The 18,487-nt window shown below is 43.4% G+C and overlaps 1 protein-coding gene across 5 annotated transcripts in view; it reads left to right on the forward strand.

Moving 5' to 3' along the window:
• Positions 1-18,487, forward strand: part of Tenm4 (teneurin transmembrane protein 4) — a 761,032-nt gene that overhangs the window by 181,412 nt on the left and 561,133 nt on the right. For 4 of the 5 annotated variants that reach the window (XM_036186679.1, XM_036186681.1, XM_036186682.1 and 1 more), the window contains exon 1: positions 521-577. The exons of the other annotated variant lie outside the window; for it this stretch is intronic. The gene's annotated coding sequence lies outside the window, so the exon portion shown is untranslated. Of the gene's footprint in view, positions 1-520; positions 578-18,487 lie in introns of those variants that run through there. 5 annotated transcript variants of the gene reach the window in all.

Genomic DNA, 18,487 nt, shown 5'->3' on the forward strand with positions numbered 1-18,487 from the left:
TTACTAACTAGCTCTTGTACTTAAATTAACTCATATTTCTATTTCTTTGTCATGTGGCTCATGACTTATTATCTCATTTTTCACATGTCCTACTTGCTCTATAGCTGGTTGGCATCTCCTTGACTCTGCCCTCTTTCCCAGCATTCTCAGTTTGGCTTTCCTGCCTAACTTACTGTCCAGCTACCAGCCAATCAGTATCTTATTAAACCAATTTGAGTGACAAATCTTTATAGCATACTAGAGGATTATTCCACAGCATTTCTGCCTTTTAGAATTAGAATTTGCACTACATACAAGTACTGCTGGTGTTCTGCTTGACACAGAACTATCATCCAGCTTAATATTTTTTGTGCTTATACTTCATTTTGTGAATAGTTCCCTGGTGACCCCTGTGCATCAGAAACATCTTCTATTCCATGGGATGGTGAGTAGGTGGCAGACAGTATTAGGTGTGGAATTGGTGATGTCTTTGAGTGCAGAGGACACCCAGGGTTCATTGTGGTTGTCTTCTTGTTTTGCAGATGGACAATCTGAGGCTGAGAGGGGGCTAGTGATTTCTCGGACACTTGGGCAGTAGGTAAGTTATGATGCTGCATTGGGCCTGAATCATGGTCACCAGGGCTTCAGCTCTGCAAGCACATGCACCCCAGTCTCCTGACTTTTCTATTTTGTGCAAAAGTAAGGAAATGAATCAAGCTGGTTTGCAGTATTTGGGTAATAACTGAGTTGTGATTTTATTTGTGTTTTATTGCCATGATCTGGTTGAGCTTTTGAGAAGGCAAGTTTGTGCAGATCTCTTGGGCCCATGTTAGGCCTTTCCTCAGGATGGTAGAACTCATTAGAATCTGACTGGTGTGCCACTCATGGTCTGTCTCTTTGGTAGACCTGAATGTTTTATGTAATCAGGAGTCAGTGCATCTGTTCTCAAGTCCTGCAACAACCTATTCTGTGACTTTCAGCCAATCATGTCACCCCTCATCTTCAGATCTGCTCATTTTCAGTGACCATTTGAACTGTGTTTCATCAGAATATTAGGCTTCAGCTCTGTGCTGGACACAGAGTGACAAGTTAATATGGAGTACACTGAGGATATTAGCCTCTCCTTCCATCCTTATCATTTCATAGAAACTTCTCACACCCCACTTTGGAGTTTGTGGTTACAGTGATTTTGTGATTGATACATTTGTTGTAGAACAGGAACGCCATTGGTGAGTGTTACTTGACACAGACAGTAAATTTATGAATAAGAAATTGCCATGGATATGCTTGAGACACAGATGAATGCCAAGGCATTTCTGATCTCAGTGAACTTCCCTCCAAGGGTTTTGTCTCATGGATGAGAATTCTTTAAAAAGTATTTGGTGGTTTCATACATGTATATAATGAAATTTAGTTGTGAATGACCATTTTAAACCTATTCCTCAGCAGAAAGGATGGTGCTGGGGGAAGTGGACATCAAGCTAGGCCCTATACCCATGCAGGGATATTTTCTACATAGAGTTTGTTTGTTTGTTTGTTTGTTTTGTTGTTGTTTCCCTGCATCTAAGCCTTTATTTTGCAGAAAGCAGTGCCTTCCCTTCCCAGAGTGAAGATAGTTGTGAGCTCTGGGCAAGCTGGTAACCAGGATGAAAACCTGCCCAGGGCCAGGGCCGTTGCCTCCCAGTGGCTGAGATTTTACACATCAGAGAGACTCTGCCATGGGCTGTGGGGCACACTCCTCTTGTTGTGCAGTGACCCTGCTGAAGGCTGCTGCTTCCCAGAGCTTAATAGTTCCGATTCTAAAGCAGGCTCTGAGCTCCTATCTTTGCAGACCCTTGCCTCGGGCACTCATGGAAAGTGCTAAGGATTAGAGGCTGGGCTGTTTGTTTATATGGAGGACAACTTCTGGTAGTTGAAGCTCTGGGGCCCCTTCAAAGTCCAGAATTTCAGAGGGTGCATGAATAACCTCAGGCCCAACCTGGCATTTCTAGTTGAGTGTGTGTTGGGGGTGGCTGGTGGTCCTTTTTAATGGAGAAGACACACATTGTTGGTCAAGGGGGAAGGGAGGGAGGGAGAGGAAGAGGATGAGAGAAAGAAAGCGTGTGTGTGTGTGTGTGTGTGTGTGTGTGTGTGTGTGTGTGTGTGTAATACTTAGAAAGCAATTCTTACAAATATATATCCAGCAAGGCTCTGAAATGGGCTTAAAATGATTTATTTTAATTTTTTATTCATGTGTCTGTATTAGTGTATGCCACATGTGTGCAAGCATCAGCCTCTGCCAGAAAGGCCATTGGATTCCCTGAGAGCTAGTGTTATAGATGTTTGTGGTCTTCCAGTGTGTGTGCTGGGGACTCAATGTGGGTCCTATGGAAGAGCAGTAAGCACTCTTAGAACTGAGCCATCTCTCCAGACCCCAGAATGCCTCTGAACAAGCCTTATCGACCTCTCTGATGACAAGGGGAGGCCAACTGTCCCTTCATCCTGGCTAGAATTACCCAGCCCTCCCTTACCTACCTTCTTTGGAGTCAACTACAAACTCTTACTTCTTACACTAATCTCTCTGTGGCAGCCATCCCCCCCACACACCCTTTACAGTACCCCTTCCCTTCAGGGCGATGATCTCTCCCTCCATCTGTCTCACTGAGCACTAACAAAGCAGGTGACTGCCTGGCCTGACAAGTGATAGCTGCCATGCTCTTGGAATCTCATCCCCTGATGTGTTCAATGCTGTCCCAGCCCGAATCTTTGGGGTCTTTGTTCAGCAGCTGCTCTGAGGTTGGAATTCGTGGATGGCTTCCTTTCTCCGCAGGTCACTTTCAGCTGCAGACAGCAGGCAGGGCAAAGCCTTTCCTTGCCAGGTAGGGTTTCCCTGCGTCCCAAACAGGGCCAGGGGAAGGCCTGTTGAAAGGCGGACTTGGCTCTACATTGTCAGCATTCTGCCAGGTCTCCTGAGCAGAGCTTTCCCAGAGCGATTATCTTTCCTGCATGAGAAGCAGGTGCTTGGTGACAGGAAGCAAGGCAGGCTTAGCAACAGACTGATCAGGCTCTCTACAAGAATGGCGTTCCTGTGAACAGGTCTGAGTCTGCCTTGTTTAGTTTCTCACCTGCTCAGTTGTGGGGCTGGGTGGGCTGGTGTGCTCTAATCTGCACAGCTCTGCTGCAGAAGTAATCAGTCCCTGCAATGTGAGGCTCTGTCTGAAGTACTCCTGCTTATCCCCACAGTACTCTGAAAGAGACTAAGCCAGACAGGTTGTGGTCTCCAGAGAAGCCTGTGGCTCCCTCCAGGAAGCCCCACGGAGTAGGCATGCGTGCGTGCATGCATGCATGTGTGCATGCGTAGGTATGTATGTATGTTCCTGCACTTCAATTCTAGCTTGGCCTTCTATTCAACAAAACTACTCAATCTCTTTGCATACCGGTCTTAAAGGTGTGCCTTGTCCATGGCTGCCTAGACAGGGGACAGAGATGCGCTGGGGTCAGATAAGATGCCTGATCCTTATATTGATATTTCCAAGGCAGCTTCCCCCTTCCATACTCTCTAGCCCCCTCTCCCTCCGAGGCTGTGACTTCTCCACTTGCCATGCTCATAAGGGACAAAGCTGGTGTCTGGATTGACAGGAGAGCTGCTATGCCTGAAACTCTAACTCCTGGTGCCTCACGTTGTCCTAGCAGGGAACTTTGGAGTCTTTGCTTAGATGGTGTATCTATCTCTTTCAGCCTCAGTTTCTTCATTTTTTTAAATGAAGAGCAAAGCTGATAATCCTTAAGGTTCACCTGACAGGTATCTAACAGCTGTCATTAGTACTTGTCATAGAAGCAGCAGGAGTAGGGTGTCAGTATTGATAATGCATCGGTTTTATAGAACTTTATATTCTCCAAGGTTCTTTTACGTTTGATCCTTCAACAACCCCACAAAAGAAACAAGACCAGGACAGTTCTCCTGACTGGAGATAAGGAGAAAGGTGATGGGAGTTTTCTTCAGTCAGATGCTGAAGGCCTGAGTGGAGCCATCAAGAGCCTTGTAGCCTTGTAGGGGTGGGGGTGTGAACCTTGGGTGTCTGGAGAGCCTAGAGTGCCCAGCTTCTCCTGGGGCTCATAACACTTTCCCCTGCCCTCCCACCCCCACCACCCACCTTCATCCTGGAGGTCTGTCCTATTTATCTGAAGCCTTCTGCCTGATTCTTGTCAACTGCTTCATCTGTGGGTCTAGCTTCTGGTTCCCAGGGCTGACATCTTTGACCTACCATGGGCTCCAAACCAGAAGAGCCACTGAACATCAATCCTGCTATACACCCTGGTGGCCTGTTGCCTGCCTTCAGATTTACCCAGACACACAGTCCAGGGCTGGGAGAGCACAGCCACTCACTGGCAGCTTCCCCATGCATTCCTGAATGTTCTTGCTTCCAAGGCTTGTTCTACCTTCTAGCCAATGGACATTTATTAATATCAACAAGACCCTCTGGTGACTTATAATGTATAATATGTATACGTATTTTCTAACGTTTTTCAAAATGAGATAACTCCATTTCAAAAAAAGTTAGTGAATGAGGCCAAGATTTCACAAGTATCTGGCAATAATTCTGGAATTTGCATCCAGGTATTTAGACTAGACGCCGTAAACATTGGCCTTATATGAAGCATGTAGCTTTTAATAAACAGCCCAAATGGGGTGTCACTGACTGGTGCTGGTTCTTTTTTTTAAAAAAAAAAATACCGCATTCTAACCCTTGGTTGTCTGTGGTCTTCTTCCATTGGATGGTGAGGTTCCTTGAGGTAGCAACTGGAAGCCCCAGCCTCAGCAGGCACAGGTTCTGTGGCAACTAAGGTATACAGAATGGAATGATCAACAGTGTTAGTAGTAAGTTATTGACTGTGTGCTAACTGTGCATAACATTAAGGGCTCTCATGTGTCACTTAAGGATGAGATGAGCCCAAGAACTATGATGTGAGGTGAGGTGACTTCTTCATTGTGTAGCCATTCTTAGTATGGACTTTTTCTAAATGGTACAGGGTTTGGTCACTCCACATGACCTCTTGATACACTCAGATATATTAATAGCATAGATATGTGAGTCTGGTGCTGATATAACTTGGCGTACTGTTTGTACTAAAATAAACTGTTTGTACTAAACTGGTGCTCAGGGATGCTCTGTTGTAGTAAGTAGAAGTGTGTTCTAAAAGGATGATTTAAAAAACATACTAAATCATACTTACACAGTAGCTTGCTATCACTATCAAGTAGTGTATACTGTAAGCAACATGCATGCTACACTTTCATATCTCTGGCAGTGCAATAGCTTGCTTACATTAGCATCACCATACTCATATGAATAACACACTGAACTCTACCATGATAATCATATTACCGCAAAGCAGTAAGAATTCTATCAGCTTAGTTATAATCTCAGGAGACTGCTATTGCGTATGTGATCTGTTATTGATCAAAACATCCTAGTGTGACATATGACTCTGTTATTTTGTTTAGTTTCTGCAGCACCCTCTATACTACTGCTGTGGTTTTCACCGTCTTACAGTAAGGGCAATGGCTTGAACACATTGAATCACTTTCCCAGGTTGCACAGCTTAACAGTAACAGACTTGGGGAGGGATCTGGCCTAAGAGACATAGGAGCTGGTGCTCAGTGGATGTCCTGCCCACTGAGATGAACTGGTTTCCTTAAGTAATTGTCCTCATAGACACGGCTGGCGGTCATGGCTGCATCTGTGAATTCTTATGAAGCTCTCATTCAAATCTAGCACCTGACAACCTAAAGCAGTGTTTCCATGAAGCCAAGGTGATGCTAGGAAAGGCTGAGAAGCCATGTAATGTATGAAAGGTGAGATGAAGAGCCACTAATAGAGTCAGTGTACAATGGAGTCTTTCTGGGGAGTAGACCTCATTTGTAACATACAGGTAGGACAAGGACAACATCAAGAGATGCTATCGAAATTCATGGGAAATACTGGGGAAATTTGCAGCATCCTCTGGGGGATTTTATTTCTTTTAGATCTGGCAAGTTCTCTACAGCCGAATCAATGGTGAGTGAGGCCAAGTGAAGAGGGTAGGGGGAGGCAAATCTTGATGCATTGCTCTCAAGGGACCACCTTCCCACAAGACCTCCTGGGCCTGTGATGTGTTTCATCATGTGGAGTTTCAGCTTATGCAAGCTCTCGAAATGGCCCTCCAGCCTCATTGTGGCAAGATAATTGAGCCTTGTGACTTTGTCCAAAGGATAGCAGGAACATGTGCTCTTGTAAAGTCAAGCAGGAGAGAAGCTGAACTAGCCAGAAAAGGGGCCTTGGAGAGGCTCCAAAGGGCTACTGGAATGTGACTGGATTTCTGATGTAATTCCTAAGCTTCCAGGGTCCCCTTACATCACACAACCCCAGGCTCTGTTCAGATTCTCAGAGACAGCAATGACTTAGTGGCGTCCTATATAAGTAAGTAGCAGAGCCGAGGAATCTGGTGAATTGAAAGGTAACCAGAGGAACCATGTGGTGACCAATGAGCTGGCACATCAGAGACTTGCCTTTGGATAGAATCAGAGCATGGCTGTCTTGGTGGCTATCCATCTGCACCAAAGGAAGAGTCTGCCCTGGGTCTTGAGCTGAAGCCCAAGGCCCTGTCTCTTTCCTGCACTGCAGTGGTTTTTCACCCAAGCTCTTCAGAGCATCGGTATGGATCAGGAATCCTCTCTGGGACTCTCATGTGAGATAAGCTGGAAATTCTCTTTTGACTCCTGGGCCACAGTGGCATCTCCCCTCTCTATTTATGTGTTAGGTTTCTATGATGCTGGGACAGATGTTCAGCTGGGGGACCCAGCCCCCATGGCAGTGTTGTCCTGCAGCCTACATCCATCCCATTGTCTTTTCTGATTGTTCGATGCCCATGGACAGCAGTTGGTAAATACTTTGCATTTGACTTCCGTTTGTGAGCTGTCCTTTGTGTGCAGAGCCAAAGGGACCACCTCATGCCAGTTGCTCCTCCCACAGGTCCAGCAGGTCAATAACTAGTCATAGAGCTGCTGCTGCACACAACTCAACACTCAGGCTTGCTGACAAATGCTTGTTCTGCTGACTAGTCTGCTCCAGGGTTGCAAGGTCCCTGGGAAGTCACCAGCTCACCCTGGTACATGGGGCTGGTGGATTTGTCTGTAGCCCAATCTTCCCATCAAATCAAAAGCACAAGGTTCACTGCAGTGGTGGGCCTGGGAGCTGGATCTGTCTTTGCTGTCTCAGCCAGCGCATGTCTCGTCAGTGAACAGGTAGCACCACATTGTATCACATGACTTGAGACTCACCCAGCAGAGCAGGTGAGAGCAGCTCCCTCAAAAGACTAAACAGTGAGGCTTCTCAGGGAACCCCTCCTGTGTGCGTGTCCTTTACTCATTTTGTTCTAAAATGGCAACAAGTAAGAGGAATGGCAGAAGAAATATTCTGTGAAGATAAATGTGTGCACTCAGGATCCAGGTAGACCAGGGTTTCTGGAAATGAGTGAATCTCCTGTCTCAATTTCCTAGTCAATAGAACGTGAATGATGATAGAAATGGTATTTAACACGTACCATCTAACCAGCAGAATTTAAGCATGTAGATGGCAATTCTTGCTAAGAAATATGCATAATTCCATCTTCATCCTACAGATGGGGAAACTGAGGCACAGATGACTGGGCAACCTCTCTAAGGGTGCATGGTAGAGCCAGGCCTTACACTTAGATGGCATGGTGGCAGAAGCCATACTTAATCTGTGTGCTTCTCTGGCTCTATGCGGGACTATGTAGGAATTGTAGGGACTAGAGCTGGGCTCCATTTCTACCTACTTGTTCTGTGTCTATCAGAAATAGGAAGCACTCCATTCAGAAGCCCCTCCGGTGTGCTCAGTACTATACTCTAGGTTCTGTGTTCATCATCTCCTTTCAGTATCACAGCCTTAGTCCCGATGCAATCATGCAGACGAGTGAACAGCACGATCACAAGTCTTCTCAACAATGAGCTACCATTGAGGGAGGAGTCCAAGCAGAAGGAAGAAGGCTCTTGTCCAGTCAGTAGCAGACACTTAGACATTGAAGTGTTACACCATCTTCCATCTCCACTAGGCTCTTCAGTACTCGCTGCAGGATCTGGACATAACCAAGGCTCTGAGGTCTCATGACAGCAGAGAGAGAATCAGTTCAAAGGGTCCCCTAAGTGAATTCCCATGTTTTCCAGCACTCTCTCCTGAAAGGCATCAGAATCAAGAAAGGCAGAGTACAGGCTGGGCTTTGCAATAAAAGTGCTGTGTGGTGTGGGAACCATTTAACCTGTCTGTGCCTTTTGTTCAAAGGAGTTAATGATAACTTGGCTTCACTGTTCCTGTGATAATACATCTAAGTCCATAATCAACTGCATCATGCCTTGAGAGTTGGAAGAATGTATTCTTCAGGCCCCTGATGACATCTTTGATCTATGAATGATCCCCAGAACTAAAACTGTGGACAAAGAGCATCCAGCCTAGAGTCAGAGGCTAGGGGGAGGAAGTGTCTGAAATGAGAGGAAAAGAGCCAAACCAGCAAAAATTTTACCTCAGATTATTGGCAACGGAGAAGAAAGAATGGCGAACTTACCTTTGCGTTCCCTTGCCACATAGGAAAAAAGAAAAGCCGAGGGTACATGTGCTGTTCCCATTGGCTAACACTGGAGTGCTTTTTGAGGAGTAAGTAAACACAGATGACAAGCTATTAGCTAGGCACAGAGACATGGAGTATACGCAGGCATGGCAATACAACGCTGGATTGAGTGGGGTGTCCCTGACTGGGTCTGGGGAAGATTTCCTCACAGAAGGTTTACAGGAGCATGTTCCTCAAACCAACTACTGTCAATGAAAATAGGAACCAGGACAAGGTAGAGGGAGTGGTGGGGTGGGGTGGGGTGGGGTGGGGTGGGGGGGCTACAAGGTAGTCGTAGCTGTGCTTCAGTGGCCCCCACTGCAAACATGGGGCCGGGATGCCTCTTCAGCCCACATTGCATCTAGCAAACATGGGGCTGGGATGCCTCTTCAGCTCACATTACATCTAATGCAATTTATCTCACTGCCCGTGTAGTGACAGCTACAGACTGCCCACAGGTGACCACTGTCTTAAGCTACAGGCCATTTCTAGAGAGGGGCTCAACTGAGGATCCAACAGCAACCCTCTCCAGAGCTGGAGGAGTGAGGGTCTTAGTTCCCTTGTTCATAGCAGGCAGCTGCCATTCTTGCCTGCCAGCCCTCCATAGACACCTCTGGTTAACACTGAGTTCTTTACTACTATGTTTCAGTGAAGTCTCAGAACTCCCTCAAATGCAGTGCTTTGGATAAATGTTCTCAATCACTGGAATCTACTCATGAGAAAGAACTTATTAGTTGCTTTTGCCCCCTCCATCTATAGGGGACATTTATTGATGGTGTAATAATAAGTCTTCAGTGTTATGATTGAGCTGGCAAGATCGAACACTTGGCAGACCTCGGACAATTTCCCTGACATGTCTGCTGGAAAATGTGATTTTCTCATATTTTTCCTTATTATGCTCCCTGACAACATTCTATTTAAGTACAGACCTGTGTTCCTCTTGCCTCGCTCAATGCACCTTCCCCCACCTTCCCCCATTTCTTTTCCCCTTTATTTCCTAATCCACACTCTCTTTGCAATTATGGTTAATCCCTAGTAAGGCTGACCATGCAATTAGCCCTGTAGCCTTCCTAACCATGGCAGGTTGTATCCATGTTAGTGGATGTGGATGACCTAGGGGAGCTCAGGGAGGTTATGATGTTTTCGGTGTTTTCTGAAGATCAGATATCCTGTGAGAGATAAAACCAGGCTGTATCTTGGCTCCATGGCTCCCTAGGTCTATGCTCCTGTGTTCTTCCTTCTGTACTTTTGGTATATTTGCTAGGGTCAACTTTTTTATTTGCATTTGTGGGGGTGCAGTGGTGTGTGTGTGTGTGTGTGTGTGTGTGTGTGTGTGTGTGTGTGTATGTGTGTTGTGTATATGTGTGTGTATGTGTGGTGTTTGTGTGTGTGTGTGTGTTGTGTATATGTGTGTGTATGTGTGGTGTTTGTGTGTGTGTGTGTGTGTGTGTGTGTGTATGTGTGGTGTTTGTGTGTGTGTGTGTGTGTGTGTGTGTGTTGTGTGTATGTGTGTGTGTGTGTGGTGTGTGTGTGTGTGTGTGTGTGTGTGTGTGTGCATATGAGGCTGCCACCTTCCATCACTTTCCACCTCATCTTTTTGAGACAGACTCTTTCAGTGAACATGGAGCTTACTGGCTTGAATAGATTGGCTCCCCAGTGAGTTTCAGGGATCCTCTTGTCTCTGTGCTGGGATTATAGAGGTATGCTACCACACTCAGATTTTCACATGAGTGCTATGGATCAAACTCGGGTTCTCATTTACCCAATGAACCATCTCCCTAGCCCCTGGGGTGATTTCTCAACGATTTTCCTTGGTGATTGGGGTCTGGCTTTGGTTGTTATGCCAACATGTTGTTTGTTAATCTACCAAGTCAATGGAAGTCACGTTAGAGTTGTGGGGGCTACTCCTGCCCTCACCCCCAAAACACACTGAACATCTTGGAGAACCTTCTATTTCTTTCCTAGGCACTGGTTTTCAATCTGAGCAGAATAGAGCCTTTTACTCATTTCTATACATGTTTGAACTGCAAGGGGCCTTTGGGACCACAAACTTGCTGTCAGAGCAACTGGACTGGGGTAGACACCGAAGCCAAGTCAGGGCTGGTAATGACTCTCGATAAATGACACTGCTCGTGGACCAGGTGGCCAGAAGCCACAAGCTTGCCAGTGCCCCTTCAGGGTTGCTGGGGTCACTGAGTGGAAGGTCTGTATTCTGCTGCTGCCCTTGCCTTCATGGAAGTTGGTTTTGGTAAAGGCAGGACATTGCTTCTGAGCTGCAAGCAGACTCCACCAGAACCTAAGATAGATTAGAGCACTTGAAAGAAGACCCACTGAGGCCCAGTTCTTTGCTAAGTGTTGAAATAACTCCTAGGGTCATAGGCATAAAACCAGTGTCCCAGAGTTTAAATTATAAGCATGTTCCTCAGCTCCTTGGCACTGCATGTCTTCTGTACTGTCTGTGGAGTGTGCCCTTGGCCTTGAGACAATGACCTCTCTAAAGAGAATGGAATTTAGAATCACCATGAGTGAATATAGATCCTGATTCAAAGCTTCACTTCTGTCTCAGCTACAGATTTTCTGTGCAATCAAGCATAGGTCACTTGACCTCTCTGGTCTTTACAGTTACTATGGTGTCTGTATAGACTGTGTCCACTGTATTGTTCAGACCCCAATGGTATAATAATGGTGTTCTGGGAACGAGGAATGCTCTGCTTTCCTGGCATTGCCTAACCTTTCTTTCTTTCTTTCTTTCTTTCTTTCTTTTTTCTTTTTTTTTTTGGTTTTTTTGGAGATAAGATTTGTCTGTGTGGCTTTGCAGCTTTCCTGGAACTCGATTTGTAGACCAGGCTGGCCTCGAACTTACAGAGATCCACCTGCCTCTGCCTCCCCAGTGCTGGGATTAAAGGTGTGCGTCACCACTGCCCAGCTAGGCCTAACCTTTCTTAGGGAAACATACACACACACAAAAAAAAACATTTGATTCACCCCAGACTGTCACCAACAGATGGATAAACAATTCTATACCAATCTAACTTGGCAAACCAATGCATTTAGTGAAGTTATTTATAGAAGCATGAGGGGTTTCTTATATAAATACGGGTGACTCAAAGGTACCACATCACCAAACAGTACCAACTCCTGGTCACCCTCCTACCTTCCATGCTCTTCAGCATCCCTCTATACTCCCATCCCTCCCCAAGCTGGAACTGCTTCATCATCATTACCACAGGCCTGGCAGTAACTGAGTTCTTCTACTTGTCTATTAGTCATGTCTGTGTCCAAGGTCAACTGTAGGTCACCTCAGCTGCTCTGCTTCATGATGGCTGATGGTCATACCCCACCAAGAGGAAATACGTTGTTTTAAGCACCCTCCCTCCACTCATGACTTAGTAACATCACTGGGGAAGTACTTACTGGACATTGATGATCTGCAGACCAGGACTGTTTTCTGGAAGATGACATTGTATCTTCATTGGATGATCTAAGGACGATGTGTCTCAGGGTTTCCATCTGACATGATGCTCCCCTGACCCTAAGGAAGGGAAAGGGATATTCACATTATCCTACCACCATGACTTGGGGCAATTCCTGTTCCTTATCTGAGGAGTCACTTTCTCGTCATCTTTCTTCCTGGTGGTAGAGGCTGGGTTGCTCAGTAGAGGTAGTGATGGTGAAGTGGAAATGGTGGCTGCATGAAACCAAATGCTCAAGCTCTTCATAACTAGCTTGTCATCTTCAGTTCCGGTTGCCATCTTTTCCTGTGGCCATTGTCTGAGGAGTGCCTGAGATGGTATGTGTGGGAGTATAGACAGAGCAAACACAACTGGGGTGAGGGTTTGGAGCTGTGATTCACCAGTAGCTCCCAACATGAGTGTAGAAATGTATTTCCTCTGTTCCCACAGCTATCCAACAAACTATCTGTGAATTATTGCTATCCTTTCCCAGTGAACACCATGGAGCAACTGCTATGTCTGTCTTCCTCTTTCAATTCTGACACACTTAAGAACAAAGCCTCATGTTGATACATCTTTGTCCCAGTTGGTAGTTGGTGCTCTAGAACTGAGTGAATAAAGGAAGGAAAACAAGAACTATGGGAACCAGCCGCATGCCACTCTGGGCATGGAAGGCTTCATGGACTTCTCAAGGTGGCTCTAGAGGGCTAGTGTTCTCCTGCATCTGAGAAAAGAGCGCCTGGGCCCAGATAGGCAAAGACATGTACTCAGCAGTACATGGTCATCAACTAGAAGCATGAGGGATAGAAACCTCAGCTCTTCTGACTCCAAACCTGGGGCCTATTTTCTATACCAAGCCCCATTCCCTCTCTCCTTCCTTTTCGTATTATTGTTCCACAAACAACAATAATGGGAAAAGAAATAAAATCACCTTCTGTTGAACCACTTCTAGCAAGTCAGCTGTTTCCATTTTTTTCCAGATTCCCTACAGCCTCTTTCTTGCATATTTTTTATAACAGCATTATTGAGATATAATTCACATGCCATAAAATCCACCCTTTTAAAGCATACAATTCCCTGGTTTTTAGAATACTCACAAAGTTGTGCAACCATCATCACTATCTAATTTTAGACATCTCATCACCCCCAAAAGAAACCCTCATTAGCAGTCATTCACCATCCTCCATATCCCCCATCCCCGGCAACTGCTAATCTGCTTTCTCTCTCCATGGACCTGCCTTTTCTGAAGATTTCATATAAATGGAATCATACAAGATGCTGCCTTTCTGTTTTCTTTCACTTAACATAATGTTTTCAATGTCCATCCATGTTGTAGCATGAATCAGTATTTTTCTCCTAACACATCCACACACCCCCACACACACCTTAACAATGTTTACCCATTTATTACTTCATAAACAGTTGAATTGTTTCTGCTTCTTGACTATTATAAATACTGATTTATGTGCAGATTTTCTTTGTGGATATATATTTTCAGTTCTTTGGGTATATTTGGAGAGTGGTACTGTTACATGATACATTCTTTGGATATATCCTTAGGGTGATATTGCTGGGTCCTACATTCTTTGGGTATATTCTAAGTGTGATATTATTAGGTATTACACTCGTTGGATATATCCTGGAGGCAATACTGCTGAGCTAGACATTCTTTGAATATATTCTGAGAATTCTGTTGCTATGTCCTACATTCTTTGGGTATATCCAGAGGTTGCTATTGCCAGGTTCTATATTCTTCAATTATATTCTCTACGTGATATTGCTGAGTTCTACATTCTTTGAGTATATCCTGAGTGTGATTTTGCTAGGTATAAATTTTTTGGGTATATCCCAAGAGTGATATTTCAGGTCCTACATTCTTTAGGTAGATAATAAGGATGCTATTGCTAAGTCCTACATTCTGTGGGTAAATCCTGAGGTTGATATATTAGGTCCTACATTATTTGGGGCTATCCTGGAGGTACTATTGCTAGGTCCTACATTATGGTAACTTCGTGGTGGTTAATATTTTCAAGAACTGCCAACTAGTCTTTAAAAGCAGCTATTCCATTTATAATCCCTTTAGAAATGCATGAAGTTTCCATTTTTTCATATCCTTTCTATTCACTGCTTTTTACTGTATAACTTTTTTAGACATTTTAGAGGTTTTGGTGTGTTATCTGGTGGTTTGATTTGGATTTTTATAACAACCAATAGTGGCATCTTTACATGTGATTATTGACAATTTAAAAAAATTCCCTGGAGAAATGTCTATTATAGTTTTTTTGCCTGTTTGCTAATTGGCTTGTCTGTCTTTCTTCTTGTTGTGTTATAAGATTTCATATATTCTTGATTTAAGTCTTTTGTCCATGATTTGAGAGTATTTTTTCTCCTTCCATGAGCTGTCATTTCCCTTTCTTGAGAGTATGCTCTGAAAGGCAAATTCTTAAATTTTTGATGAAGTCCAATTTAGATTCCATTTCTCTTTTGTTGCCTATGATTTTTGTGTCACATCAAAGAAGCTACCACTTATCCAAACTCAGGGAGCTTTTTCCCACTAATACTTCTAGCTCTTACATCTAGGTCTGTGATCCACCGTGACTTAAGCTTTGTGTCTTGAATGATGTCTGAGCCCAGCTTTATTCATTTGCATGAAGATGTCCAATTATCTTTGAATCTTTGATTAAAAAGACTTTCCTTTCCCATTCATTCGTCTTGGTACTTTCGTCAGAAATCAATTGAGCATAAATGTGAGACTTTATTCCTGAGTTCTCCATTTTATTCCCCAGATCTACATACTTCCAGTGACCCTAGACTTAATTATTGACCCTGCACAGTAGTTTTAAAGTTGAGAAATGTGGGTACCTTAACTTTTTTCTTGCTTTCCAAGATTCAGTCTTCTGTATCTCATGCATTTAAATATACACTTGAGTTTATTTTTTAAATTTTTTTTATTTTATGTATGAGTGCTATATCTGCATGTATGACTTCATGCCAGAAGGACATCAGATCCAACTGTAGATGGTTGTGAGTCACCATGTGGTTACTGGGAATTGAACTCATGAACTCAGGTCCTCTGGAAGAACACCCAGTGCTCTTAACTGCTGAGTCATCTCTCCAGCCCTACACCTCAGTTTCTAAAAATGAAACAAAATAAAAAAATTAATTCTAGTATTAGATCATTTGATTTATGAATATGGGCTATTATCCTAATTATTTAAGACTTTACATTTTTCCTCTCTGTGATTTTTTTGAAATACTCAATATGCATGTTTTATATTATTTTCTTAAATGTGTTCTTATTCTTTTCCTTTTGGATAGCACTATTGATTGCATTTGTGGATTGATCACTGTTAGAGTATTACTATACTATATACACATTGGGATTTGGCTCTCAATCCTGTTGACTGCCATCCTGATCATCTTGTTTATTAGTTCTAAGTGTAAAACACAAACACACACATACACACACACACACACTTACACACACACACAGAGAGAGAGAGAGAGAGAGAGAGAGAGAGAGAGAGAGATCTTAGTATTTTCTGCACCCACAAGATCTTTCCATCTATGAACAGAGACAGTTTCTCTTTTCCTGCCAATATGAATGTGTTTATTTACTTTTCTTGATTAATTTATCTTAATTAGCTTATCAGTCTCTAGTCCAGTGTTCAGGAGAAGTGTTAAGAGTGCATACTTAGTCTTGTTTCTAAACTTAAGAAGGAAACTTCTCATTTTTCACCTCCAAGTCTGAAGTTAGCTGTGATTGCTTCATAGATGGCCCATGTCAACTTGAGGATTACAATTGTTCATAGTCTATTGAGTGTCCTTGGTCCAGAAAGAGTATTGGATTTTGTCAAATGTTTTCCCTGTGTCTTCTGACCTGATTGTGGGGTATTGTCTTTAATTGTGTTAATGCAGTATATAATAAACATTGATTAGTTTTTGCATGAGAAGCCATTCTGACATCCCTAGAGAAATCCTACTTGGCCATCTTGCATAATCCCTTCTGTATGTTTTTTACCAACTCAATAGTATTTTATTCAGAATTTTTTTATCTGTATTTATGGAGTATATTGATATGTAATTTTCTTTCCTTGTATTGTCTGTCTGGATTGGGCATCAGAATCAGAAAATAACTTAGAAAGGGTTCTTCTCCATTCTTCTATTTCTAGCAAGAATTTACTAAGTATTTGTATACATCTTGCTTCTTACTTGAAAACGTTAAAAAGCTGTGATAAGAAGTTGGAAATTTAGCTCAGTGGTAAAGCCCTAGCTTATTAAGCGAAAGGCTGTGGGTTTGGTCCTCAGCTCTAGGGGAAGGGGAGACAAAATAACAGAAAAGACTAAAAAGAAGAAGACAGATCTCTGTGAGTTCAAGGCCAGCTGGGTCTACAAGGGGAGTTCCAGGACAGTCAGGGATACACAAGGAAACCCTGTCTCAAAAACCGAACAAACAAACAAAAAGTCATGATAAGAATAAAGTTTTGACAGCTCATGGCTAAGTCTTTTCAGATGCCTGTGTCAAAGGGGGAAAACAGTGAAAGAACACAAAAACTTGATGTTGAATTGAATCTTGAACATTTCTCCATAAGGCCCTAAACTGCATACCAAGGGTGGGCAGAACAGATGGAATTCCTACTTTTAAAGAATAAATAATTGAAACTTATTCAGCACAGACATCTGGATATTTTCTCATCTGAAACAGACTGTTCCACCATCATAGATAGGAGACTGGCCTCTCCAGTACATGCTGAACAAGACCAATGTTCACACCATTATCTACCCTGGAATCCATCATAGTCACCCTAGAAAATCAAAATATCTACACGTATTAATAGATTAGTGGGGTTTTGTTTTGTTTTGTTTTGTTTTGTTTTGAGCTGAAGATCGAACCCAGGGCCTTGCGCTTGCTAGGTAAGCACTCTACCACTGACCTAAATCCCCAACCCTAATAGATTAGTGTTGAAGGGGTTAGCCAAAGAGCCCCAGGTTTATTTGTGTTACTTTTTAACATGTGAACACGAGAAAGGAATATTCTTGTCTTAAATGGTTTGTCACAGAAAAACAGGAGTCTAAGATTATATCATAAATACAGCAGTTTCACTATAGTACATGTGATAATAGCAATCCTGAACATTTATAATGGAGAGGGCTGGAGATGTGATCTCTTGCACATTCATCCAATCAACCTCTTCGTTAGTTAATACATCAATTATTTATTAAGGTCCTTTCCTGTGCCAGGCCCTCTACTGGAGTGTCTGTACAGAAAGGAATCTATCTGAATCCCCACCCTAGGGCAGCAGATGGTCTGTTGAGTGGGACAAGGAGAGGAGCAAGTTATATAAACAATAACTCTCAGGCATGGACAGAACTGAAAAATGGGCATGATGGGAGAAATATAAGCAAGGAGACATCAGGATTGGTCATTGTCAGGAGAAATGTCCTCTACATGGAGTCTTGACCAACACATAGTTTTCCTAGCTAGCCTATGGTACATGGCTGAGGTTCAAACAGAACATGGTGTATATTCCTGCATTCAAAGTCATTCTCAAGAATTCAAAGGAAGAACTAGAAGTAATTTGCAGAAACCCAAGAAGCAGATACTAAAAGATCTGTATGCTAAGAGACATCCTAAGTTTTAAGGATTTGGGACTTGTTTCCAAACAGAAGTCCTACATGGCCCTAAAGCCAACATTGAAATAAGATGCCACCAAAAAATCATGTTGGAGATCACCCACCCTTGGAGACTTCTTCTTGCATAAATGCAGTTTTCCTGGAGCCTTGCCACAGAGTCCCACCTCCATAGGCCTTTTCCTGTCTGTTGTAACAGAAAAATGCCATTTCAGATGACCAGGAGGTTATAGTAGGAAGTGTTGAACTTTGACCTGACCTTGACTCTTATTCAAGCTGAACCCAGCTTTTCTCATTTGCAAAACATGGTCATGATGCTCCTACCTAGGTTATTGGGACAATGAAATGAAAAGGGGGTCTCATATGCTTGGTATGGTAGCATACACCTGTAATCCCAGCACTTGGGAGATAGAAGGGTGAGGAACAAGAAGTCAAGGTCATCCTTACCTACACAATGAGCTCTAAACCAACTTGGGCTTCAGGAGACCCTGTTCTACAAATAAATAAGCAAACAGAACAAAAAAAGGAAAGAAAGATAAGAAAATAAAAATAAAAGGACCTCCAAAGGTTTTAGGAATCTCTGTTGCCTGCTGGACAAAAGATAAGTCCCAGGCTGTCATAAATGTGTGACCACCAGTGTTGAGAACTGTACTGACCAGCCCCACTTACCCACTGCGGGTTTGATCCTCGACAATTCATCTACCTCTCTGAGTCTCAGCTTCTTCCTCTGCAAAACAGAGTTGATTGTGATGTCTCCTTCATGGTGTTGCCAACGGGAGTTA

The sequence above is a fragment of the Onychomys torridus genome, chromosome 1 (assembly GCF_903995425.1).
Source record: "Onychomys torridus chromosome 1, mOncTor1.1, whole genome shotgun sequence".
In the NCBI taxonomy this organism is placed as follows: Eukaryota; Metazoa; Chordata; class Mammalia; order Rodentia; family Cricetidae; genus Onychomys; species Onychomys torridus.